Source organism: Nicotiana attenuata, unplaced genomic scaffold (assembly GCF_001879085.1).
Source record: "Nicotiana attenuata strain UT unplaced genomic scaffold, NIATTr2, whole genome shotgun sequence".
In the NCBI taxonomy this organism is placed as follows: domain Eukaryota; kingdom Viridiplantae; phylum Streptophyta; class Magnoliopsida; order Solanales; family Solanaceae; genus Nicotiana; species Nicotiana attenuata.
In genome coordinates, this window is record NW_017671661.1 from 134,444 (window position 1) to 140,627 (window position 6,184).

The 6,184-nt window shown below is 34.3% G+C and overlaps 1 non-coding gene across 1 annotated transcript; it reads left to right on the plus strand.

Annotated features, from left to right (window-relative positions):
- The first annotated feature begins 1,651 nt into the window (after window positions 1–1,651).
- On the plus strand, window positions 1,652–1,725 carry TRNAV-CAC. The gene has a single exon. It is a non-coding gene; the product is annotated as a tRNA-Val (tRNA).
- The last annotated feature ends 4,459 nt before the right edge of the window (window positions 1,726–6,184 follow it).

The window sequence follows — 6,184 nt, forward strand, 5'->3', positions numbered from 1 at the left end:
ATGTATTCGTTGGATACTAAATTATAAACAAAAAATCATGTTTATAACAACGGTATATTAATATATTTTAAGTTCATTCATCGCATATTCAGCATAATACGCGAATTATACCAAATAACAACAACAACAACGACGACGACGACGACGACCCAGTGAAATTTCATAGGTGGGCAATTATACCAAATAACAATTTTAAAAATATATATATATATCCTATTTTTTTGCACTAGTTTTTTTGAAAAAATCGGTAATGAGTCCTTAATTTGTGTCGTAGTATTTATTTTGATGTCAAAAGATCAAATGAGGTAAAAATAGATCCTATAAGTTTGTGCATTCTTTCTACTCTTTAATCCTACGCATAATCTTTATTATACACTAATAATATTTTAAAAATCTGCTATTAATGAAAGAAACAAAAAGTGATAATTCTGTCTTAAATAATTAGCTACGTAAAAATCTCATTTTTAAAAAAACTCCATAAGCATCATCTTAGAATAGGTGAAACGTTGAAAAGCCCAAAAAGGAAACAGACTAAGGCCCGACTACCTCGTTGGGCCTTTTCAGTTCTTGTAAAGCCTGTTATTCTCGTTACAAACATGCTCCCAAATTTAATTTGACAAGGTAAATGATCATATTAATTTCCTTTTAAGATGAACTATTAATATTTGATGTCCTGGCCTGGACCTAACTATGTTTCTCGAAATCAAGAATATAATTATAATAAGTGTATTGGGTGATACCCTTTTTGCTTGAGCCCGACCGGGTTGGGTCCGGTCCGGGGCAAGTCGGGGCCATCGAACCCGACCTGGATGCAAGGTAGAATGACGGCCACGTCAACAACCGAGGTCGAGTCATTTCGAGACCGTTGCAGAGCTCGATATGAGTCACCACCGGATGGAGAAACACACAAGGTCGGAAGCCAGACTCGTAACGGATAACCAAGCGTCGCCGGATATCTCGCCCAAACGTGATTTTCTCAACCACTTCAGGCCATTAAGGCGTAATTACAGGGATCCACGATGTAATTAATTTACCTACCTTATTTTTACCCTTAATCAGAATGTATAAAAGGGGAGAAGACCCCATAAAGAGGGGATCGGAAAACCATTACACTAGGGTACCATCTCTCTCAATTCTTGTACGCTATCAAGCACAATTGTTCTAAGCAATATTATATTCTGCGATTATTTACTTTAGCAGCAATTGTTGAGTCTTTATCTTTTATTTTCCTCAATCCAAACCTTTTGTATCTTTTAGTTCACGGATCCTTAAAACCCCATATAAATTCAATTGTTATCCGGATTCCAGGGTAAACAATAAGGTAGGAGAACGCTCTCATACTTCCTACTAATACACTGTGATGAGACTAAGATAATGTCTTAGTCTAACAAAAGATTTCGTTTTTAGCTTTACCCAAGGTTTTGTTACTTCAGATCTCTCAATCAAATTTATTAATATACTGCTACTTCAAATCTCTTAATTAAATAATATTAATGTTGAATTTTCTATCTGAGAGATGAATAATGCACAAAGCATGCTGGTTCTTGAAACATTAGATAAATATGAAAATCCTTTTCTTATATACGGATCAAAGAAGCTCTTCCTTTCTATTCTTAGATAAGAATGTTAAAATATAGATTTTGACAGCCAAGTCTGGGTGGTGTAGTTGGTTATCACGCTAGTCTCACACACTGTAGGTCCCCGGTTCGACCCCGGGCTCAGACATTTAACCTAGCCTTTTATGCTGAAGAGGGTTTTCTTCTACTATGTCTTCTCCTTCTTTTCTTCCACTTTTTTTGTCCTTTTATCTCAGCACTAGATGAGGAAAGGCCCGTATACGGGCCCATCATTGTAATTTTATTAAAATTATTATTTGTTGGTGTTTAGTTAATTAACTTTTGAGATTTAACAAGCTATATATTTTAAAATTACTTTTGAATATAAAAATATTTAGTTTGAAATCGTCTTCAAATAATATGGTAGATGAAAATTATTTAATTTTTATTTTCAAATTGCTTTAAGATAGTATGGGTAAATATGAAAATCTTGTAAACATAGATACTTCTTTTTGTTGGTGTATTATTTAAAAATTAATTTTATTTCTCTATGGAAACTTCTGTTTGAATAAACAAAATTAATAATTTTCCAAAATGAGGAAAAGATTGGAAATGAGCATTTGCACTGCACAAATAGTCTAATCAATACATGCATAGTGCATTTAAAGGAGAGTTGTTGCTAGAGGAATGTGGGGTCCACGTGTATTTTGCATTTATGAAATGCAAACATGAAATTTTTATAAAATGACATATATGCTCTTGGTCAACCATTTTCCTTTTCTATATAATAGAAGAAAAGAAAAATCCAGAGATTTAGGGGAAGACATAGACTATAAACTGGAGTATCATTTTATGCTTTCAGTTACATCAACTAACGTAATATAGAAGGAGAATACGTTAGAAACTTTATGTTGAATATCCGGTCGGCATATCATAAAATTAACATTGTACTAAATTTGGACATTTGTTGCAAGAATTCGTTGTATCAATTATTGTGATTATTATCCTCTATTCTTGTAATGGAATGATCCATAGAGAACTAAACGAAGGATAGTAGGATATGAAAGAGTGATTTTTTTTAATATTTTTCTGTAATTGGTTTTAAAACAAGTAAAATATTATTCCTCTCTCTGTAATGGAACATTTTGAGATAGAAAAGGACCAATTACCAAACTTTTCTGCCCCTAATTTAAGAATTCAGAAAGAAAAAAAGGATCATTTCTCAAATGGGTGAAAATCATTTTGATCCCCCAACTCTACCTGAAAAATCAAACACCTCCTTCACCATTAAACAATAAACATTTTACTCTTCCTAGAGAAAGACTGATAAGCTTGGGGTAAAATAGGTATTTTAAAAATACAATTGAGTTTAGAGGAACAGAATATCGATTGTTTAGTGTTAGAGGAAGAGTTTGATTCGAGGGATCAAAATAAATTTTACCGTTACTCAAATCGAACAATACCCTAAGTTGAAGTGCCATTCCTTTCCTCTTTTAAGGGCAAATTATCTTCATATTCTAATCCATATAGCTCTAAGTGCTCAGTCAAGGTGTGAGAGAGAGGAAAACGCAAGAAAAAAAAGAAAAAATATTGTACCTAACAACTGGTCAAGAAAATACTACTCCTCTTAAGTTGAATAAACAAACTTGACATGCATACTTGTAGAAACTTTCAAATTTAGATACTTTCAATAAGGACCTTTCGGACGTTACTGTACCACGATTGGTCCACCGTTGTAATAATGTTACTGCTTAGCTTTTTAATATAAACGCATCCTTATTAGCAAAAAAAAAAAAAAAAATTATACCGATTTTTAAAAGGGGAAAGTTCTTACACAATTTTTGTTTCATGTTTTCAACCCCATATATATATATATATAAAATACCCTTTTAAAGTTTACACTAGACAAAATAGTTATTTAATTAGTTTTCTAATATTTAGGAATATTTATTTAATTAATTCCTTACTATTTATGAATAGTCATTTAATTATTTTTCTAATATCTAGGACTTTGAAATCAACTAAAACTTTACTTATTAGTAAATTTTTCTTATTTTACTTATGTAGTTAATGCCACCCCAATTTTGTATTTTAAACGTGTGTAGTTAACATTATGACTCAAGGTAGTAGTCACCTTTTTATTTTGGCATTTTACTTAAACATATTGAGGGGCTTAGATTTTTACGCTCTAATAAAGTGGTTATATAATTAAATTTTAGAATATATCATAATCATATGTTAGACAACATTTTTACCCGCTAGAGATGTTAGTTGATTGTATTTGTAAAATAATTCTGGAAATATAAATGAATATAAATAGAAATGAACATAAACAGAAATGTCAGAAAACCAATTCGAGCCCACTGAATTCACAGTGTTTCCTTAAGGAATTTAATCCCCTCCAAGTACCTAAGGTTATGGATTATTTCCTCCTAGGATAGAACGAATTACACACTGGTGTAGTGGTACTTCAAACCCTAGTGTTTCAGCGAACACAAAGTTCGGTAGCAAATCTCACTTACTTTTTACTTTGTTTGATGCTAAAAGTATGCAGAAGAAGGAGAAGAAACTCAGAAAATCGTAGTGAAATTCTGAGCAGAATAGTGTTGTATTTATAGCCAAAGTTGAGCTGAAATCTGAAGAGGTGCAACTCTTCAGAATGGTTGTTTATGCAAAATGCCCACAGCATAAATGCCATTACATAAATGGCCATTTACTCAACAATAAAGAAGAAAAATAAAGAGTGAAAATTGAAGAGGGTAGTTACTTTTCTGTTACCAAAACAGAAAAACGGATTGGATTTAATATTAATATTTTGATATCAATATTATGTTATTAAAATAAATATTTAATAATATTTCACTACTAACAAATAAATTTGGTCCAACAAGTTAATCAATCAATCGATCATTTGACCAAATCCGAATCCGAATCCGAATCCAAATCTGAAGCCGAATCCAAAGCCGAAGCCGAAGCCGAAGCCGAAGCCGTAGCCGAAGCCGAGCCGAGTGAGCGACGACGACGACGGCGCGAGGCTTGCCTTCTTCTCAACTCTTTAAGAGCTAGAAGAAGAGCAATTGCTTATATACCCATAAAAAAACTCTTCCTCTTCCAATATGGGACAATTTCCATTTGCCAAAGGGAGGAACTTAAAATTTCACTCAAAAATTTCATTTTCCTCTATTTCTCATTCACCCTCTTTTATGTATTTAATATATTAAATACACAAAAAACCCAACAATCCCCCACTTGAATGGGGAATGGCTATATCACGGAAGTATGCATGAAAACGGTATCATTCGCAAGTAAGGATTAATTGCATCTGGATAAGTAGGTTTCCCTATGAACTTTCCGTAGTGAACTTATGTCGGATATACTCGATCAATCGGTAGATTTGATATCTTTGAACCGTCGAACTTTGGTGTATACCTAGACAACCACAAGTCACATAATCAACCCTTAACCGTCTTTGGTTCTCATTGTTGTGTTCGTTTCAGCCATGAACACCGCCTGGTTTCATAAGTGTGTAGAGAACTGGCCTTACGAAGTTCTCCTTGAAGAGGCTAACACTTCACACTTACATAGGTGATTCCTAATTGTGTCATCCCGTAGATACACTATTTGATATACCCCGTATCAAATTTAGAAATTATTAAAAAGCCTTAATGCTTTATCCTTAGTACTGAACATTGTCTCATCACGAGAATGGACCAAAAGTTTAGTTGAAAATGTTAAACCGTCATTAATGACTTTGTTTGATCTCCTTGAACCTAGATCTTGGGATCTCTAGTCTTCTAGGTAGAGTTACCGCCACTATGACTTGTTCTCGGCCACAGTCTCATTCCCCTTGATGACTTCTCAACTACCTGTAACGACCCGACTGGTCATTTTGATCTTTTGCACTTTGATCGCCAGTTCTCGGGCATGACTTGCCCCGTGTAATGTGTTATGACTGATGTAGATCGTTGGTTTTGGTTTTCATGGAAATCGGTATGAATTTGAAGGAACAGTCTCAGTTGAAAGCTTTGAATTTGAAAGGTTTGACCAAGAGTTGACTTATTTGTATATGAGCTCGGATCAGAGTTTTTATGATTTGGTTAGCTTTGTTAGGTGATTTGTGACTTAGGAGCGTGATCGGAATTGGTTTTGGAGGTCCGATGTAGAATTAGGCTTGAATTGGCGAAGTTAGTATTTTAGCGATTTCCGGTTGATAGGTGAGATTTTGATCAGAGGGTCGAAATGGAATTCCGAGAGTTGTTGTAGCTTCGTTATGTCATTTGGGATGTGTGTGCAAAATTTCCGGTCATTCGGACGTGGTTTGGTTGGATTTTTGATCGAAAGCGTATTTCGGAAGTTTTTAGAAAACTTAGGCTTGAATTCGATATGAATTGATGGATTTGATGCTATTTGAGGTGTTTTGATGATTGGAACAAGTTTTAATGAGGTTTTAGGATGTTTTGGTACTTTTGGTTGAGGTCCCCGGGGCCTCGGGGTGATTTCGGATGGCTAACGGGAAGTTTTGAGTCTTGGAACAATTGCAGAAATTGCAGCAGCAGTGCAGAGGATTTTTGGTCATCGCGATCGCGTAGGTGCAGCCACGATCGCATAGAAGGATTTTGGCAGGCCAG